Here is a 21,241-nt window from a genome sequence, read left to right as displayed (position 1 = left end):
TCCCATGATGTTGCTCTGTTCTCAATATTTCTGCAATATTTCTGCAGCACTTTGCAATTTTTCTTTAAAAAAAATCTCATGAAAATTTATCAGCATTTTAGTACAAATTTCTCTTAATAGGATCAATTTTGTGTGCAGTTTTGACTAAAATATGGCAACCCTAACTCACCAAACTGGTCACAATTAGTAAATGTTCCCCTTAAAACATGGCATCTGGAACTGGACACGGTACTCCAAATATAATTTGATTTACTTACTGTCCTGCAATATTTAGATTTCTTGATTAACTGAACAAATCATACTGCTGGAAAAAACTTGGTGTAAGAAAAAGAAAGTACATGCGAACATTCAGCCTGTCATTTGTTCTTGCGATGCAGCTGTTTGTTCACTATACCTGATCCATTGTATTTCTTGTTCTACAGGTATAGCAGGATATTTGAACATCCCTCTTGCAAAAAAAAAAAAAAAAAAAAAAAACCCAACCAAAACCTGATTCCCCTTTCTTGGAGATGGTGCTTCTAATAAGTGATTCATCCGTGGCTTTTTTCAAAGTGGTAATGAAGGTGTTCAGATGAGGTTGTGGTCCTTTTTTACACTTCATTATTGCACTGGTTACCAGCTCAGCGAAAGTTTAGGAAGAGATTTTTTAGACATTGGGGGTGGGGAATTAATTAGGATCGCGGAGCACATAATAATTCTTTTGAAACATCTGAAGCCTGTCAGAAAGTAGGAGTTACCTGCTTGCTGCAGACTAGAATAACAACATTGCTAATTGTTTAGCGGTCAGGCTTTCAAATCTGTCAGGAACGGGACCAAAATAGTAGTTGGGGCTAAAATGACATCCCTATTAAAACCTCACAAATCTGATCCACTAGCCAATTAACAGGCAATTGCTGGATTGAACTGGTAGAGGATAGGTTTCTGAAACATTGACTGCAGAACTGTTCCTTCAGGCAGGGCTTGCAGTGGTCTGTATTCCATTCGAATAGTGCTGGGACATTAAACATATTAGACTTCAGAATGTGATTGATCAAGTTCCATATCTGAAGCCTGGCGTATTTTTCAGACCCAAGTAGTTAAAATTGAAAAATACTGATGGGGTCATTGACTGCATCCTTCGGCTAGTGAAATATACATCTTTCGCTAGCAGATATAACATGATGAATGGATCAGCTATTCATTTGAGAGCAAGGTTTGATAGGAAGCACTGGGCCTGTGGAATTTTGGAACATTTCTTTTGACCCATTTCTTGATGTTCTAGATATGCCTGGCGGGATCCCTATTGTTCTATGTACAACCCATTATAGATTCCTGGATCATGAAGTTTTTTATTTGCGTGTGATTCCTCCCCCCCCCCAATTACTCTTATAATTTTTGTAATACACCTCTGTGAAGTTATGGATTCCAGAAAGCTCACATAATTGTCTGGGAATTAATTTACCAGTAAACCAATAACACAATTCAGCCAAAGTCAAGCACTGATTTAAATGAGAGAGACTTGAGGTTAACTCTTCCAACAAAGAAGCAGTGGGAGTTAAAAGCACTTACAGTGGTGCCCCGCAAGACGAACGCCTCACACGACGGAAAACCCGCTAGACGAAAGGGTTTTCCGTTTTGGAGGCGCTTCGCAAAACGAATTTCCCTATGGGCTTGCTTCGCAAGACGAAAATGTCTTGCGAGTTCCTGCGGGTTTTTTCCCCTCCCCCCTTTCCTAAGCCACTAAGCCGCTTATCAGCTGATCGCTAAAAGCCGCTAAACCGCTAATAGCGCTAATCCGCTAAGCTGTCAATGGGCTTGCTTCGCAAGACGAAAAAATCGCTATACGAAGAGCCTCACGGAACGGATTAATTTCGTCTTGCGAGGCACCACTGTAACTTTGGCTGGATTGAGGCCTTATTTTCCTAGAATCATGGAACTGTAGAATTGGAAGGGACCCCTAGGGTCATCATGTCCAACCCCCTACAATGCCAGAATCTTTTTTTTTTAAAAAAATAATTTTTATTCGTTTTTCAAACACATAATAAAAACAGAACAAGACAAACAGAAGAAAAACAAGAAAATCAAAACACACAAAACAATTAAACCAATATAACTTCAAAATCATCATTTCATACCCTTCTTTCTTTTGACTTCCCCATACCTCCCCATCCCTGCATCCTTGTTTAGTGATTCTTTAGCAACCCTTTAGTCAATTGTCTTAATTCCCTTTCATAAAATTTCCTTTAGTTTTTTAGTTACTGCTGCAGTTCTCTACCTCTTACCCCCTGACATCTTAACATTCCTCAATTTTGCAATAGTTTTTGAGATATATTTTAAATTTCTTCCAGTCCTCTTCCACTGTCTCCTTCCCCTGGTCGCGGATTCTGCCCGTCATCTCAGCCAGTCCCATAAAGTCCATCACCTTTGTTTGCCATTCTTCCAGAGTAGGTAGTTCTTGCATCTTCCAATACTTTGCCAGTAGAATTCTTGCTGCTGTGGTGGCATACATAAAGAAAATCCTATCCTTCTTTAACACCAATTGGCCAACCATGACCAAGAGAAAAGCCTCTGGTTTCTTAGGAAAAGTCCACCTAAGGACCTTCTTAATTTCATTATAGATCATTTCCCAGAAAGCTTTAACCTTTGGGCAGGTCCACCAAAGGTGGTAAAAAGTGCCTTCAGTCTCATTACATTTCCAACACTTATTGTTAGGCAAGTGATAAATTTTTGCAAGCTTGACTGGGGTCATGTACCACCGATAGATCATTTTCATAGTGTTTTCTTTTAAAGCATTACATGCAGTAAATTTAATACCGGTGGTCCATAACTGTTCCCAGTCAGCAAACATAATATCATGACCGATATCTTGTGCCCATTTAATCATAGCTGATTTCACCGTTTCATCCTGTGTATTCCATTTCAACAGCAAGTTATACATTTTTGATAAGTTCTTAGTATTGGGTTCCAACAATTCTGTTTCTAGTTTTGACCTCTCTTTCTGGAATCCTATTTTCCTGTCCTGTTTGAATGTCTCATTTATCTGATGATAATGCAACCAATCTCGAACCTTGGGCTTTAGTTTCTCATAACTCTGAAGTTTAACCCTTTCACCATCATATTCTAAAATTTCATGATATTTTGGCCATTTAGAGTCCATATTAAGCTTTTTTACTTCCCTCGCTTCCATTGGTGACACCCACCTGGGGGTTTTACTTTCCAACAGATCTTTATATCGAATCCAAACATTATACAATGCTTTCCTTACAATATGGTTTTTAAATCCTTTATACACCTTTACCTTGTCATACCATAAATATGCATGCCAACCAAAACTATTGTCGTACCCTTCCAGATCCAAAATGTCCGTGTTCTCAAGAAGTAGCCAGTGTTTCAACCAGCAAAAAGCTGCCGATTCATAATAAATTCTTAAGTCCGGCAGGGCAAACCCCCCTCTGTCTTTTGCATCAGTTAAAATCTTAAATTTTATTCTGGGCTTTTTGCCCTGCCAGACAAATTTTGATATGTCTTTCTGCCACTTGTTGAAACAGTCCATCTTGTCCAAAATCTGCAGCGTCTGAAATAAAAATAGCATTCTAGGCAATACATTCATCTTAATAGTAGCAATTCGGCCTAAAAAGGAAAGTTTCAGCCTTGACCATATTTCCAGATCTTTCTTTACTTCTAACCAACATTTTTCATAATTATCCTTAAATAAGTTCACATTCTTGGACGTTAAGTTTATCCCCAGGTATTTTACCCTTTTCGTTATTTCCAAGCCTGTTTCATTCTGAAATCTCTCTCTTTCTTCCATTGTTAAATTTTTCTCCAACACTTTCGTTTTTTGTTTGTTCAATTTAAAACCTGCTACTCGACCAAATATTTCAATTAGTTCTAATACTCTTTTAGTGCTAGTGTCTGGCTGTTGCAGGGTCAATACTAGGTCATCTGCAAATGCTCTTAGTTTGTAGTGTCTAACTCCGACCTGAACTCCTTTAACCAACTGGTCCTTTCTAATCATATTTAACAAAACCTCCAGGACTGATATAAAAAGCAGACAATGCCAGAATCTTAATTAAAGCATCCATGACAGACGGCCATCCAACCTCTGCTTAAAAACCTCCAAGGAAGGAGAACCCACAACCTCCCAAGGGAGACCGTTCCAATGTTCCACTTCAGGCAAAACAGAAAATGGCGCCCTCCATGCTCACACACTGCCATGGCTGCTTCTTCCACACCCAGCCACTTCCTCTGCTGCATGCCCACTTTTGTGCCCGTCTCCTCCACAACTGCCCACCGCTACAGCCAGGCACAGAGGAAGTGGCGACAAACAATCAGGTAAAGGAAACAATCAGGTGGTGCATGGGCAATCTTTCCGGAAGATATTTGTATTTCGAGGAGTTAGTTATCTGACTTGGCTCTCCTTTTCCTGCCCCCTCTTCCTTCCTTTTCCCTATCTTTTGTGAGGCTCTTTGACGCCTGAGAACAGCCTTTAATGTCCTAGTCCTAATCTGTTGGAAGGAAGTGATATTGCTGGGTACAATGGTACCTCGGGTTAAGAACTTAATTTGTTCTGGAGGTCCGTTCCTAACCTGAAACTGTTCTTAACCTGAGGTACCACTTTACCTAATGGGGCCTCCCGCTGCCGCCGCCGCCACGTGATTTCTGTTCTCATCCTGAAGCAAAGTTCTTAACCAGAGGTACTATTTCTGGGTTAGCGGCGTCTATAACCTGAAGCATCTGTAACCCGAGGTACCACTGTACTTTCTTTGGTGTTAGACATTGCTTGGAGAATGTGAGGCACTGGGAGAGGTAGCTAATGAATGACCTGCACGTAGCTACTCTGGCAAGCCACACAGGCCGAGACGCTAGCTATCTGTAAATCAGATGGTGTTGGGCAGAGTTTTTTAGAAGCTCGTGCACGGACTGATGGCCGCAGGGCTGTGCAAACTGAGGCTACCTGAGGGAGTCCCTTCACCACTTCTTGAGGGCTTCTAAGTGGCAGGTTGAGGTGCATGCTTGGTATGAATATCTTGCAAAACTCGTGCTTTGTATTGCCGCTGAATCTCATTTTGAAACACCTTGCATTTGGCAAGCCAAGTGGGCATGGGTGACACGGTGGACATGGTGGAAGCTGTATCTGCTTCCTGTGCCAACCACTTCAACTCGCCTCACGGGCAGGCCGGCCCTGTGTTTGATCACCTTTCCCTGGAAGGCTTGCCAAAGTGGCAGTGGGGAGATTCTTTTTCGCAGCAAGGAAAGGAACTATGGATTATGGACTATGCGGAGTTGGACAAATTGACAGGAAAGATCAGATACTTAAGAGACCAAAAGTTCATTGAGGACTGGGGGAAATTTGTGGAATATCTGGAAGATATAAGTGAGGGTCAGATAACGCTAATGGGATTTAAAGAAGCACTGTGAAGGACTAAGAAATATTGTCTAAAGGGAATAGAAAGAAAGATATAAATAATGTCAATATAAAATTAAGGAATGCGTAACTTAAACTATAATTACGGATGATTTACGGATAAGCTGGAGGAAGTTCTGAAAAGGAATAAGTTGTGAAATTTTGATGTGAAACTAATATGTTTTTGTTTGTTTGTTTGTTTTTTCTTTTGATGTAAATTAATAAAAATTCATTAAAAAAAAAGGAGGTCTGGAAAGTAAGTTAAAAGAAAATAAATGGAATTTATATGTGCTTCTTTTTTTTCTTTACTTTTTGCATTTTTGTATTTCTGTTTTTTCTTTTCTTTTTGTTATAATGTATTAACTTTGAAAACTTTAATAAATATTTATTTTTATCTAAAAAAGAAAAGGAAAGGAAAGCCGCCAGTGCGAATCACGATTCTGCTCCACCGAAACTTCGAAAGTGAGCCTGTGAGTTTAATATATAATGAAGTGAAGAAACTTCTTAATTACACATTCCCGAAAAAACCGGAAGCCTTTCTATTAGGGATCATAGGGGAGGAAATTAAGGAGGAGGACCATAAACTATTCCAATATGCTACTGCAGCAGCTAGAATACTGGTAGCTCAAAAATGGAAATTACAGGAGACCCCAACGATAATGGAATGTCAGGCTAAATTTTTTGAGTATACAGAATTAGCTAAAATGACCTACAGATTTTGAGACCAAAAAGGGACAAAGTTTGAAGAAGAGGGGGGTAAATTTGTGGCATATATAAGAACTAACTGTAGAAATTTAAAGACTACAGCAGGGTTGATATAAATCCTGTGATGTGTATGGAAGGCGAATAAGAATCTACAAGAGAAGACATATATAAAGAAAACTGAAGGAAGGAAGTCTGGGCGTGAATATACGCAGTGTAAATAAGATGACATAAAATGATGAATGTAAAAGATTGTTTTATTTTGTTTTATTTTTGTTTGTGAAAAATTTAATAAAAAGCAATTTAAAAAAAGAAAGAAAGTGAGCCTGTGAGTGACCACTTCATGCGTTGCTTTAGAAAGAAAGAAAGAAAAAAAAGAAAGAAAGAAAGAATGAAAGAAAGAAAGATGCCCATAAATTTGATAGAATCAAGCCATTTTGATTTGCCTCAGGTTGATAAATCTTTGGCATATTGGCTCAGCAAAGTTTACTATCCCACTAATAGAGTATCTTTAGTGCATTAAGTAATTCAGGCAGAAAAATTCAGATCCCGTGTCGTTAATGTCAGCAAAGAATCCTTCATGCCTGAAAAATTACCTTGTCAAGCTTTCTTCGTCTCTTTCCATTATGAGGTTTGTAGCCTAAATGTTTCTAGCCTTGAGGGACAAGAGGTTATATTGTATCCAATATTATTTTCAGTGTATTATAGTTACTAATAATTTGGAATCATATCGCCCATCTTGGGATTTTCTGTCTGCCCTTTGACACTCTGCTAACCAACTCTGCAATGTTAATGAATGTGTCAAGATTGCGAGATGGATCCCTGGCGTGCAGTGGTTCAGCAGAACGCAAACCTGAAGCTTATGCGCTTAGAAAAGAAGTATAATTTTAATTTGCAATAAATGTATCAGAGGGGTGACCAAAATATGCCTGAGAATAAAGTTCAGCAGTTGACTAATATTTGAAGTTTAATGTTTTATTTGCATTTTCTAATCTAACACCGCACACACGCATTCGCTAAAATTGCATTAGTCCCTGTGCACAAGAACTGAATCGCGTCGCAAAAATTAATAACTTCCAGCCGGTGAGTTCATACTTCAGGGGTGATTGACTCTCTTGTGCAGCCGTGTAAAAATATTTCATAATGCTTATCTGTCATTTCTCATTCCGTTTAGAGCAGGGAATGTCATTCCCAAACCAAATCTGCATCTACCTTGCACAAGGCGGCAAAGAAATACAATTTACTAGTAAATACCGGCTTTCACACCGAAAGCAGAGGTGCTTCCCCTTCACTCCCCACAGGATGGCCAAAGGGGTGAAGGAAGAATTCCCAGGACCTTCCATTCTGTCAGGTTGCGAATTCCAGCCCCGCTCTGCCCCTCTCAGTCTAAGAACCGTTGGACGGATGTAAACAAGCATCTCACAGCCTTGCAGCCTTTGGGAGACAGGGCCAGCCCAACTCATTTTGCTGCCTGAGGTGAAGGACAAGTTCATTATTTAGAACAGGGTTGTCCAATGCACAGCCCAAGAGCTGCATGCAGTCTTCAAGGCCATTTTTGGTGGCCCTCAGCAACGTTTGACCCCCCCCCCAGCCCTTGCACTGCCTTCCTAAAGGCACTGGGCTTTGGGAAAATAATAATAATAATAACTATTATTATTATTTATTTATTTATGTCCCGCCCATCTGGCTGAGTTTCCCCAGCCATTCTGAGCCGCTCCCAACAGAATATTAAAAACACGATTGTCAGAGCTGCCTCCAGGTCCCAGCTCACAGAGGACCAACGCTAGGCTGTAGTTATGTACAAAAGTCTTTATTGAGATTCAGTCTCCATTTTAAAGCCGCAGCGTGCAGCTCTACGTCCTGACCTTAGACTGGCGAAGTCCTGTCTGAGTCTCCTCCCCCTCCACACCAGTTTAAGACTCTCGCTTTGCTCCACCTCTTCCTAAGTTCCTTTCTCCTCTGGGCCCTCCTGCCCGCTAGGGTCTCATCCTTCCTGGACTCCTCTGACGCTGACCCTGACGATTCTTGCCCCTCCTTCCGGCGGGCTTTAGGACCTGGTTCCCTATCTGGGCTACCTTCTGTGCCGCTCGCCTGTACCTTTGAACTTGGCGCGCGCGCCCAGCCTGCAACTTTCCTCTTAACCGTTAACTCGCTCTCCGATGGAGGCGTGGTCAACCCTGACTCCTCTTCTCTCGCTGGTGGTGCATATGTGGGCTCTGACACCTGGGACTCCTCCCCCCCACTACGCTCTGGTGGGGAAGCTGTTCCTGATTTCCAACTGCTGCTCTGGGAGTCCCCGCTGGCCCCTTGCTTCTGGGGTGTCCCCCTTGGGTCGCCCCTTGCCCTGCCCATCGGCGCCCCCTTCTGTGAATCTTCCGATTCGCTGGAGAGGCTCATGGAATCTATCGGGCTGCTGTCATATTCTCCTACGCTGCCCTCGGATTGCTCCCCCTCGCTTTCCATCTCCTCTCCTCCCTGCGCTCCCGCTGAGTCCCTGACAACGATAAAACATCAAACATTAAAAACTTCCCTAAGCAGGGCTGCCTTCAGATGTCTTCTAAAAGCCATATAGTTGTTTATTTCCTTGACATCTGAGGAGAGGGCATTCCACAGGGTGGGCGTCACTACTAAGAAGGCCCTCTGCCTGGTTCCCTGTAACCTTACTTCTCGCAGGGAGGGAACAACCAGAAGGCCCTCAGAGCTGGACCTCAGTGTCCGGGCAGAACAATCAGAGTGGAGACGCTCCTTCAGGTATACTGGGCTGAGGCCGTTTAGGACTTTAAAGGTCAGCACCAACGCTTTGAATTTTGCTCGGAAATGTACTGGGAGCCAATGTAGGTCTTTCAGGACCGGTCTTATATGGTCATGGCGGCCACTCCCAGTCACCAGTCTAGCTGCCGCTAAAGAGGTAGGGCTTTGACAGGGTCCTGCCTTGTTAGCACATTCCCAGCTTTGGAAAAGAGGTGGGAAGGCCGTGCCAGAGCCTCATGCCTCCTTCCCAAAGCCCGGCACCTCGCTAGTCCAGCTTTGGGAAGACGACACAAGGGCTGGGTGGGTGTGTCAAATTTTGGCCTTGCTCCCCCCCCTCTCATCGCAACAAGGGAGTGTGCGTCCTCAGGTTCCGTGTAGAAGTACTCTTGCGGCCTACTTGGTATGAAAAGTTGGGCTGCCCTAGAATCATAGAATCATAGAGTTGGAAGAGACCACAAGGGCCATCGAGTCCAACCCCCTGCCAAGCAGGAAACACCATCAGAGCACTCCTGACATATGGTTGTCAAGCCTCTGCTTAAAGACCTCCAAAGAAGGAGACTCCACCACACTCCTTGGCAGCAAATTCCACTGTCGAACAGCTCTTACTGTCAGGAAATTCTTCCTAATATTTAGGTGGAATCTTCTTTCTTGTAGTTTGGAACCATTGCTCCATGTCCGCTTCTCTGGAGCAGCAGAAAACAACCTTTCTCCCTCCTCTATGTGACATCCTTTTATATATTTGAACATGGCTATCATATCACCCCTTAACCTCCTCTTCTCCAGGCTAAACATGCCCAGCTCCCTTAGCCGTTCTTCATAAGGCATCGTTTCCAGGCCTTTGACCATTTTGGTTGCCCTCCTCTGGACACGTTCCAGTTTGTCAGTGTCCTTCTTGAACTGTGGTGCCCAGAACTGGACACAGTACTCCAGGTGAGGTCTGACCAGAGCAGAATACAGTGGCACTATTACTTCCCTTGATCTAGATGCTATACTCCTATTGATGCAGCCCAGAATTGCATTGGCTTTTTTAGCTGCCGCGTCACACTGTTGGCTCATGTCAAGTTTGTGGTCAACCAAGACTCCTAGATCCTTTTCACATGTACTGCTCTCAAGCCAGGTGTCACCCATCTTGTATTTGTGCCTCTGATTTAGAGCTTTGTTTATTTATTGCAATTATATCCCCACTTTTTCCCCAAGGAGCTCTCTAGGTGGTAAAATTCGCATTATTTCTCTGGCCACTTTTGCCTCTGCCCTTCCCTGCTTTGGTCCCTGGCTCTCCCCACCACTGACTTGGTTGTCCCCAGGGGAATGTGGCTCGTAGGCTAGGAAAGATTCCCCACTCCCATTAGAGACAGAGGTATCTTAGTGAGCTCTTGAGCTAAGCATTCTCTGAATGGAATCCTAAGTGCAGATGCTTTGAGGTTTCATTGTTGCTTCCCTTGTTATTTTTGGCCATGACATTTGTCTGCCCACGGTAAGGAGTTCTTATAACTTGGTTGAGAAAAGGCTTGCACTCAAGCCCTCGAGCTATGTCAGGATTAAGACTCGGAAATGTACTTAGAGAGTGTCAAAGCAAGCGAAATGAATTCACTATGGCCTGACCTTTCCTTTCACTCAATTTTATTTGGAACAGAATTCTGCCTCTGTACATCTAGGATAATAGTGCAGTGGAATACACAACTCCATGCTTTTCTTTTCAAAACATCACCACCTCATTGTATAGCCAGATTCACAAGTTATTTGTTAAGGTGCCACGCTTGCATTGTGATTTATATTTGTTCTGTGCTTAACTTGGTGAGAAAGACCACTCCGTTCGAGTTTTGCAGTGAACTTGCATTCCCTTGGGCTTTTCCTAACACGATTTTAACGCAACGGGAAGTATTTTCAAATTTTCCCAGCAGATTGTCTCATATTGGCTGCTAACGGGCAGAGCCTGCCTTGAGTTTTTAATTTTTGTACAGCGTAGAAATATTTGATGACTATGGTTTATTATTTTTAAATTTATTTACAGTGGTACCTTGTTCCAGAGGTCTGTTCTTAACCTGAAACTGTTCTTAACCTGAAGCACCATTTTAGCTAATGGGGCCTCCTGCTGCCGCCGCACCGCTGCTGCGCAATTTCTGTTCTCATCCTGAAGCAAAGTTCTTAACCCGAGGTACTGTTTCTGGGTTAGCGGAGTCTGTAACCTGAAGTGTATGTAACCTGAAGCGAATGTAACCTGAGGTACCACTGTATACAGTAACCTCCACTGCATTACGGGGTATCTTTGGGAGAAGAAAAAGCTAAGGAGTTAACCCTACACAAATCCAGAGTGGAGTCCCTAAGATGGTTTGAAGGTGCCTTGTATGTCTCCTGGCAACTCCTGCAGCCAGGCTGATGCAAAAGATATTGCTCTGCTTTCCTTGGACCACCTCAGTGGTCAGCCCAGGACCGCCATACACATTGACCAGGCTTGCGCCCCAGGGAGGTCACTTCAGTGCTGCTAACACAGCAGTTTGACTTCACCCCCGGAGGTGCACTCCATTGTCTCTCAAGATAGATGCCAACAACAAGCAACAGCAATACTATTACAGTGGAACCTTGGTTGTCGAACATAATCCGTTCCAGAAGACTGTTCGAATTCCGAAATGTTCGACAACCGAGGCTCAATTGCCGGCCGGCAAATTCCTTTTAAAAAAATGGAGAAATGCGCCACGGAAGCCATTCGACTTCCGAGGTGCGTTCGAAAACAAAAGTACAGTACTTAATTCGTTCTGGAGGTCCGTTCTTAATCTGAAACTATTATTAACCTGAAGCACCACTTTAGCTAATGGGGCCTCCTGCTGCTGCCGCACTGCCGGAGCACGATTTCTGTTCTCATCCTGAAGCAAAGTTCTTAACCTGAGGTACTACAGTGGTACCTCGGGTTACATACACTTCAGGTTACATACGCTTCAGGTTACACACTCCACTAAGCCAGAAATAGTGCTTCAGGTTAAGAACTTTGCTTCAGGATAAGAACAGAAATCGGGCTCCAGCGGCGCGGCGGCAGCAGGAGGCCCCATTAGCTAAAGTGGTGCTTCAGGTTAAGAACAGTTTCAGGTTAAGAACGGACCTCCGGAACGAATTAAGTACGTAACCAGAGGTACCACTGTATTTCTGGGTTAGCGGAGTCTGTAACCTGAAGCATATGTAACCTAAAGTGTATGTTTCCCAATGTACCACTGTATTCACTTCCAGGTTGTCAGCGTCCAGGTTCCGAATTGTTCAGCTTCCAAAGCGTTCAACAGCCAAGCTTCCACTGTACATTGTTGTTGTTTGTTTAGACTCTGCTACTGTCTTCTTCTTCTTCTTCTTCTTCTTCTTCTTCTTCTTCTTCTTCTTCTTCTTCTTAGCTACAAGCAGGGCAGCAGGAGTAACTGAGCTACAGGGAGCCAACAAATTGACCACTTTCAGCTGCTCATATCAAACTATTTGCAAACCATTTTCGTGTGCCCACAGCCCCTTATATAGTTCCTTCCTTTGTGCACTGGCAATCAAACTAGGAAGCTTCTAATTAACTGCAGACCCCCTTTCTTTGCTCTCTGCCATGAAAAGCATCCTCTCCCTGGGATGTTTTGCAGAAGTGGCTTTGTGGAAGACTTGCTAAGGTGTACTGAGCAGGAAGCTGTCCTGGCAGAAGGAAGATGTTCAGTAGAACATGCCGAGATCGATCAAGCAAACCGTGTCCCATGCCAGGGGGAAGGGAAAATCATCCCAGAGCCAGCCGCAACTCTGATCCCCATGCCCAGTATGAAGAGCTATTTGAAGTTGAGCATGAAAGCAAAAGCTGTCAGCTTTGCCAACCTGATAGCACATTCTCCTGGCACGTAGCGTCCCTCCTGCCTTAAAATCCATCTCCAGGCATGCCTATCTCTTCAGAAAAGGGAGAAAAGGTGTGTGTGTGTTGTGGAAGGAGTAAAAGATATGCTAAAAACCTCTTCCTCGCCACAGTGTGTTCCTATTCAGGCATTGGGGATGCAGTCCCCACCCCCTTCCAGAAACTCATACAGTTTCAGCAAACATACTGAAGGAAGGGGGGGGGGGAGACTTCTCACCATTGAATTTTGCAGTATGAGAAGTATACTTGAGTTCCACTGAATCAATGATTTTGTCACTCAATGCTTAGATCACCCACCTGCTTCTTTTGAAGTATATATCTCCCTACCGATCAATGGTGCTGAGTCCAAGTACCCATTCCATTCCTTTCAGAAGCACAATGAACACTTTTTTTTGGGGGGGGGCGGCGGAGATTGATGCAAAAATTGCTGCGGATAGTAGTGCCTGCTGCTTCTGTTCAAATAAGATCCTGTGCTTTTTGCATGCTTGCGGACGCTGGTGATTGTAAGCTCACCTTTTCCCCATTCCCTGTTGCTGCCACTCCTTCTTTGGAGAGAAATTACCTCTCCTGAGCAACCTGGCTGGCGAATTCTGCACCAGCTGACGTTTCCAGACCGTCTTCAGAGGCAGCCCTACATATAAATCTCAAAGATTCCCAATCAGCTGCTTCTGGGGTAGTAAGGAGACATCATTAGAGGTAAAAAAAAAAAAATGGAAATGACCACTGCTTCATTGACTGCTGCTAGGCTCATCATTGCTGCCAAATGGACATACTTTCAGTTAACTGGATATACACCAATGGTATAATAAAACCTGGGAAGGAGCTTTTTTTAAAGAACACAACAAAAACCTTACCTATTATATATAAAATGGGTGTTATTAATATTCTTATGTATTTTGTGTTTTTATGCTGCAAACTGCCCTGTGATCTTTGGAGGAAAGGAAGAATATTTTTTTTAAATAAAATAAATAAATAATGAATGAATGACATTAAGTCAAGGAAAATCAATATATTATCAACATTTATTAATCATCGATCACTATGATTGGAACCATACAATGTAAAAGAAAAAGAAAAAAAAAAGGAAGCAAAGCAATACATTTTATCTCCTCTAATGAGATGGATGAGCCTGATGGAGGTGATGATCACTGGGTTTGTGAGTTTTGAGTCTTAAGTTGCTGTGCTCTTTGATATTCAGCAGGTTTCTCTGTTTGCTCAGAAGATCACTTACATGGCTGGATCCAGCTGTGATCAGGTACAAAACTGGAAATACAAAGTTTTTCTTTTCTACTCCAGACCCCTTTTGACCCCCTAGATCTTTTCCTACTCCCTACCTACACATTCCTATTGACCCCAGGGGAAACCCTGCTCTAGGCAGCAAAGACTTCTAAGGTGTGGAATGGCTCCATCCATCCAGGCTGAGCATTGACTTCCCTGACCAGAAAGTACTACAGAGATTTCCTGTTCAGGCTGGGACTTCACCCAACCTTTAGCTGTGCTCAAGTATGTCTACTCCTGATGTGTGCTCTGCAGCTCTGGGTTCCTGCTCTTGCTCAGCAGCTACCTATGATCCGCAGAGGCTTTTGTGTGATCTGGCCCAAGGTGTCTTAGATGGGGAGGGGGGATGCAAAAAGGGATATTTCTGCAAAATTCCAGAAAGATAAAAAACATGAATTCTGATTGGTTCGCATTTTCCAAAACCAGCTTCATATGGCGAAAACTGTTTTGACCTTGAGGAGTGAATTGCAGAATATTTTACATTTAAAATTAATATGACTGCTTACACAAAAATGTCCTGTAGCTCTCAGTAGACTGTAAACGCCTGCTAGTTGAGAATACTTTCACAGAGAGATCAAACAGCTTCTTTCTCTCCTAAAGAACTTTCTGCCTGAAATATGCAATTTTGGTGGGGTTTTTTAGGTTAATGGTTTCTTTTTAGGTTTTTTCCATTTGCTAATGTCAGGTGTGCATACAGGATTCATTAAGTTAATGGATGGTTTTCCTTTTAAGGAAATGTTTACAGCGTCAATATAGGACCCTGACCATTAGGTCCTAGCAGTTCGAAAGCTCTGGTTCGCCAGAAGTGGCTTAGTCATGCTGGACTTATGACCCAGAAACTGTACGCCAGCTCCCTTGGCCAATAAAGCAAGATGAGTGCCACAACCCCAGAGTTGGTCACGACCGGACCTAATGGTCAGGGGTCCCTTTACCTTTACCTTTACCTCGGGTTAAGTACTTAATTTGTTCCGGAGGTCTGTTCTTAACCTGAAACTGTTCTTAACCTGAAGTACTGCTTTAGCTAATGGGGCCTCCTGCTGCCGCCGTGCCACTGGAGCACAATTTCTGTTCTTATCCTGAAGCAAAGTTCTTAACCCGAGGTACTATTTCTGGGTTAGCGGAGTCTGTAGCCTGAAGCGTATGAAACCTGAAGTGTATGTAACCTGAGGTACCACTGTAACTTGAATTCATTGGTTCGAACCCTATGCTCCAGAGCAGGAGAAAGCAAGCTTGTTCCATCTTCCATGCGACAGCCCCTCAGATATTTGAAGATGGTTATCATATCTCCTCTCAGTCTCCTCTTTCAACCGTTCCTCATAAGCATGGGTAGGCAAACTAAGGCCCGGGGGCCAGATCCGGCCCAATCGCCTTCTAAATCCGGCCCACGGACAGTCTGGGAATCAGCGTGTTTTACATGAGTAGAATGTGTGCTTTTATTTAAAATGCATCTCTGGGTTATTTGAGGGGTATAGGAATTCATTCATTTTTTTCTTTCAAAATATAGTCCGGCCTCCCACAAGGTCTGAGGGACAGTGGACCGGCCCCCTGCTGAAAAAGTTTGCAGACCCCTGCTCATAAGGCTTGCTTTCCAGACTCTTGAGCCTTTTGGTTGTTCCATGGTCAGCTAACATAAGTAGCACATTTCTTTTTAAAAATACAGCGTTATGGGTTGGCAGGGGGAAGATTCCCCCCAAAGTCCTGGGAACCGGATTCGACCTCCATCCCCAATAATTTCTAGAGTTAGTAAATGTAGGATATTACTACAAATGCTCGAAGTCTTCACCAAGGTGTGAGAAAGCTTAGTAGTGAAAAAATATACACCGAGTCAGTTTCTCAGCCAGGATTTGCCTGGGGAGAAGAACCACAATACACAAAGGGCAACAGGCTGAATGATAATAACTGTGAAAATTGTACTGCTGTTTCCTATCGTAAAGGTCTAGTCCAGTATGTGCAAAATATACAGTTCATATGTTCGGTGTATAACCATTGGGGCTAATTCCAATGTTAATACATTTCTTCTTTTCTTATCTTACTGCTTCTTCTTGTAAGTTCCTGTATAACACAATCCTTAGGTAAGAATAGAAAATTCCCCAAGGTATCGAGAATAACACAGGTGATGTAGATTGCTGGCACAAGCTGGCTGGTGCAGGCTGCTAACCTGAGCAGAACAAGGTTTCCACATATCTCCCCTGTTTCACCCTGAAGGACTTCCTCAGCTGATATTAGATCGTCAATGTGTATAACAGGTACATAAGTAATTGTACTTGAATGATTCTCAGTAGTAATTATTATCGTTCAGCCTGTTGCACTTTGTGTATTGTGACTACTGTATTTGCGTAGCAAGGTATTGAACTTGGGGAGAAGAACCTTCATGCAGGACCAAGGAAGATAATGGGTGATTGGCACAGTTACCCTGTGCTGTGAGCCCTTCCTTCTATGGAGGGACGGTGGAGCAGGACAAAGGCCAGCTCAAAGATTTCAGCGTTTGATTATGTAAGCTGGGAGGGGGAGTTCCAGGTGGGCAGTGGGCGGTGACATAGGCTGAAGGAAAAATGGTGGTGTTAAGTGGCTTGGAAAGGGGAGCCAAGGGAGAACTCCATGCACACTGGCTGGGACAGGCTGCACTGAGAGACCAGGGGCAGTGACTGGCTGTTGCTTTGGATCCAAGCATGCTGATGCTATGAGAAGAGGAACAAGAGACACTTGTACTATTCTGCACCCCTTCCACTGAAGGCTTCGGGTGTAAATAAACCATATTTCTAAGACACTGCAGACTCTGCAGTGCCTTGATTTTCCAACAGAAACACAACCCTGCGTGAGTACAGTTGTACCTCGGAAGTCGAATGGAATCCGTTCCAGAAGTCCATTCAACTTCCAAAACATTCAGAAACCAAAGCACGGCTTCTGATTGGCTGCAGGAAGCTCCTGCAGCCAATCGGAAGCCCCATCAGATGTTCAGGTTCCAAAGAACATTTGCAAACCAGAACACTCACTTCCCGGTTTGCGGCGTTTGGGAGCCAAAATGTCTGAGTACCAAGGCGTTTGACAAACAAGGTACAACTGTACTTGGAACCCCTTGGAATCTCAGCAGAGATTGTGGGTGGCGTGCAGCAGTATCCGTTGCCTATTTTCTGGGGGTACTCAACAGTATGCAGGACTGGCCCCTTTTTAATGGATATATTAAAAGTTCAGCACTTACTGTAATATCTTCATGGTGAGTACTGGCACCTTCCCCCACCTATAACAAGATCTATAATTATATTAGACAAATATATTGCTGTTCAGTCGTACTGTATAATAAGTTGACTTCTGAAATAGTTTTATGAGGACGTCCTTTCTATTCCTTTGATGGGCTGTGTATGTTAGCTAGTTCATTTGTGCTGTTTCTAAAACCTTGATTAGGCATTCCACCAGAAGTCGGTGCCATTGCCAAGGTCAACATTTCCAATGTTGTGTCTCAGCAACTTTTGCAAATGCTTAAGATTTAGCAACGTTTAAAAATAAAAAATGGGACGCAGGTGGCGCTGTGGGTTAAAGCCTCAGCGCCTAGGGCTTGCCGATCGAAAGGTCGGCGGTTCGAATCCCTGCGGCGGGGTGCGCTCCCGCTGCTCGGTCCCAGCGCCTGCCAACCTAGCAGTTCGAAAGCACCTCCGGGTGCAAGTAGATAAATAGGGACCGCTTACCAGCGGGAAGGTAAACGGCGTTTCCGTGTGCGGCTCTAGCTCTGGCCAGAGCAGCGATGTCACGCTGGCCACGTGACCCGGAAGTGTCTCCGGACAGCACTGGCCCCTGGCCTCTTGAGTGAGATGGGCGCACAACCCCAGAGTCTGTCAAGACTGGCCCGTACGGGCAGGGGTACCTTTACCTTTACCTTTAAAAATAAAAAAGCAGTCTCCCCAAAATCAAATGCATTTCTGCATGTTGTTTTCACTAATGCATGCATCTTATGCACACTTAACCCCAGTTATCTGAGAGCCAGTGTGGTGTAGTGGTTAAGAGCAGTAGATTTGTAATCTGGGGAACTGGGTTAGCCTCTCCGCTCCTCCACATGCAGCTGCTGGGTGACCTTGGGCTAGCCACACTTCTTTGAAGTCTCTCAGCCCCACTCACCTCACAGAGTGTTTGTTGTGGGGGAGGAAGGGAAAGGAGAATGTTAGCCGCTTTGAGACTCCTTCGGGTAGTGATAAAGCAGGATATCAAATTCAAACTCTTCTTCATTTGTATCCACTCTACTCAGCTGGAGAACTACATTGCAAAATTCAGCAGAGTGTGAATTCTGAAGGATGGCCAAGTTTCAGTTCACAGCTTGTTTGGGAAAAAGTATGAAGTATTTATCCCCCATCTCATCTACCGAGCCCGCCTCAAAGAAGAACAGAGTGAGAACACATTGAATCCCCCATCCCAATCTTATTCAGGCTAGCCTCACCTAAATCCCTAGGCCATAGACTTTTAGATGAGTGCCTTTTATCTCTGTGATTATTAACTGTGAGAACTATTCTCTCTTATCAGCTTTTCTTTCTAGCAATCCTTCAAAGGATGTTAAATTTCTTAACTTGGTAAGCTTGTGTGTAAAATGCCTTATTTGCAGAGATTGATACCAACCTGTGTTTTTGTACTAATCTCTTCTTGAATAACAACCCTAAATTGCACCCATAAACCTAAAAAATGTGGTGCTATTACCACTGAGAAAAATCACCAAGCTTATATCACGTTTCTGCTCTGACTACGTGACCTGGACTGGGCTATGAGCTTCTTATTTCAGGTTTGTGAGTTCAGTTCAGATGCTGTTCACTTCATCTTTCTTCTCTGGCATATGACTAAAGGATATCTCCTGAATTTTAGAAAGGGCTCAGCTGCCTTGAAAATGCACAAATATATGTGGGACTGTCCTTTCATGGGACACTATACAGTGGTACCTCGGGTTACATACTCTTCAGGTTATAGACGCTTCAGGTTACAGACTCCGCTAACCCAGAAATATTACCTCGGGTTAAGAACTTTGCTTCAGGATGAGAACAGAAATCGTGCTCCAGCGGTGTGGCAGCAGCAGGAGGCCCCATTAGCTAAAGTGGTGCTTTAGGTTAAGAACAGTTTCAGGTTAAGAACGGACCTCTGGAACGAATTAAGTACTTAACCCGAGGTACCACTGTACCAGAACGTATTGCATTGGATCCACACATGGTCTCTCCTAACCAGCAAGAAGTCAATAGGGTTAATTGTTTTTCACCCGGGGACTTCGAGAATCAAAAATATTGAAACACTACACTTGAGAACAAAAATCAAAGCTGGCACTCTTAAATGGTTATAAAAATTCTAAGATGTCACAAATAAAATGAATGTCCATAAGTGGACAAGATAAGCACACATACATCAGTACATAAGCCACATGTCCGAAATAGTACAGGAGAGCAATGATGAAGCCACCTTGACTCTCTTAATGACTCCAAATATTTCCTCTGCATAAGGAAGTATCATGGAAAAACTTTCCCAATAGCTCTTTCCACGTACAGATCCTTCAAATCCAGTCAAAAGACCATATTTAGTGTACGGATAGGGGAAGTCTGTGACAATGGTTTCAGAAACTAGGGTATTTATCATTTCTAACAATGGCCCAGACTGGCAAGGATAATGCCATCAGCAAGCACTATCAGGTATCCTGTCAAATTTCTATTGAAATTGTAGAGTTGGAAGGGACTACAATGGTCATCTAGTCAAATCCCCTGCAGGGCAGGAATCTTTTACCCAACATGGGGCTTGGATGCTTGACCCTGAGATTATGAGTCTCTTGCTCTACCGACTGAGCTATTTGGTTATCTGTTGTTGTTGTTGTTTAGTCATTTAGTCATGTCCGACTCTTCATGACCCCATGGACCAGAGCACGCCAGGCACTCCCGTCTTCCACTGCCTCCCGCAGTTTGGTCAAACTCATGCTGGCTTCGAGAACACTGTCCAACCATCTCCTCCTCTGTCGTTCCCTTCTCCTTGTGCCCTCCATCTTTCCCAACATCAGGGTCTTTTCCAGGGAGTCTTCTCATCTCATGAGGTGGACAAAGTATTGGAGCCTCAGCTTCAGGATCTGTCCTTCCAGTGAGCACTCAGGGCTGATTTCCTTAAGAATAGATAGGTTTGATCTTCTTGCAGTCCATGGGATTCTTTTGGCTTTGGCCCAGCTGCTTCATCAGCTCTGAATCTACTTGTACTTGTCCTCCGCTCTTCCTCAGTAGCATGTTGGACGCCTTCCGACCTGAGGGGCTCATCTTCCAGAGTCATAACTTTTATATGCCTGTTATCTTTGTCCATGGAGTTTTCTTGGCAGGGATACTGGAGTGGCTTGCCGGTTCTTACTCCAGGTGGATCACGTTTGGTCAAAACTCTCCACTATGACCTGTCTGTCTTGGGTGGCCCTGCACAGCATAGCTCATAGCTTCTCTGAGTTCTTCAAGCCCCTTTGCCATGGCAAGGAAGTGATCCATGAAGGAGATATCTGTTGAAGACTGCCTCTTTCTGTGACACTCGTATCACGATTTTGGGTGGTCTTTTGCTAATGGGTTGTGCAATTTCTAAAGTCTTTACAAGCTGTTACATACTTTTGCTCCGGTTCTTCACCTCCTTGCAGGTTTGAGGGAAACTCCGTTGCAACAGAAAAGCAAAGATCTTCCTTGCTTTCCTTCTGCTGGTTCCTGCCTCCGCTCATTCTTCACTGACCGATAATAGACCTAGGGGGACACAATTAATGCCTTGATGGGGAGCTGGGTTGCAAAAGCCAACCCCAAATTTTTACATAACAAAACGGAGGGGGAAATGTCATTTCCGTTGCATATGCAGGGCCTGTAACATAAGGCTGAACAACTGCGGCCCTAAATTCTCACACAGAGGTTTGCTTAATTTATTTTCTTCCAAAGCAACAAGGAAAAATGGTTATTACCCTAGTCACAGATGAGCAGCAAGCACTTCCAGCGATTGCTACTGGTCATCGCAGCCAGCGTACCATGAAAGCTGAATACCAAGTGTTGAGAAGGAAAGTGCCGCTGTGAGGGCCTTTCATATCATGCCTTTTTATTTCAGTTGAGAAAGGAGTACGTTACAGAAGATCAGCCGTGTTCTCGAGAGTATTATAAGCACTTGTTGCCAGCATAATACAATTACGTTACGGAGTGCTAGAGGGACTCCTAAAAAATTTCCCGCAAAAGACAAGGTCAAACCCAGAGAGCTTCCAGGTATGAAATGCAGAATCCTATGAATTTATTATGGCTGGGTTCCTCCCC

The 21,241-nt window shown here is 43.7% G+C and overlaps 2 long non-coding RNA genes across 2 annotated transcripts; one reads left to right on the top strand and one right to left on the bottom strand.

Moving 5' to 3' along the window:
* Positions 1 to 1,356: 1,356 nt before the first annotated feature.
* On the bottom strand, positions 1,357 to 1,971 carry LOC307199586. The gene is made up of 2 exons (XR_013832085.1): positions 1,870 to 1,971; positions 1,357 to 1,543 (listed from the first exon to the last, which is right to left on the bottom strand). It is a non-coding gene; the product is annotated as an uncharacterized lncRNA (long non-coding RNA).
* Positions 1,972 to 4,039: 2,068 nt separating this feature from the next.
* On the top strand, positions 4,040 to 12,893 carry LOC307199592. Its single transcript, XR_013832091.1, has 2 exons — positions 4,040 to 4,998; positions 12,442 to 12,893. It is a non-coding gene; the product is annotated as an uncharacterized lncRNA (long non-coding RNA).
* Positions 12,894 to 21,241: the final 8,348 nt, after the last annotated feature.

The sequence above is a fragment of the Podarcis cretensis genome (genome assembly GCF_951804945.1).
Source record: "Podarcis cretensis genome assembly, chromosome: 12".
Taxonomy (NCBI): Eukaryota; Metazoa; Chordata; class Lepidosauria; order Squamata; family Lacertidae; genus Podarcis; species Podarcis cretensis.
The sequence above is the reverse complement of the archived record's forward strand: the minus strand, read 5'-3'. Positions and strand labels throughout refer to the sequence as shown.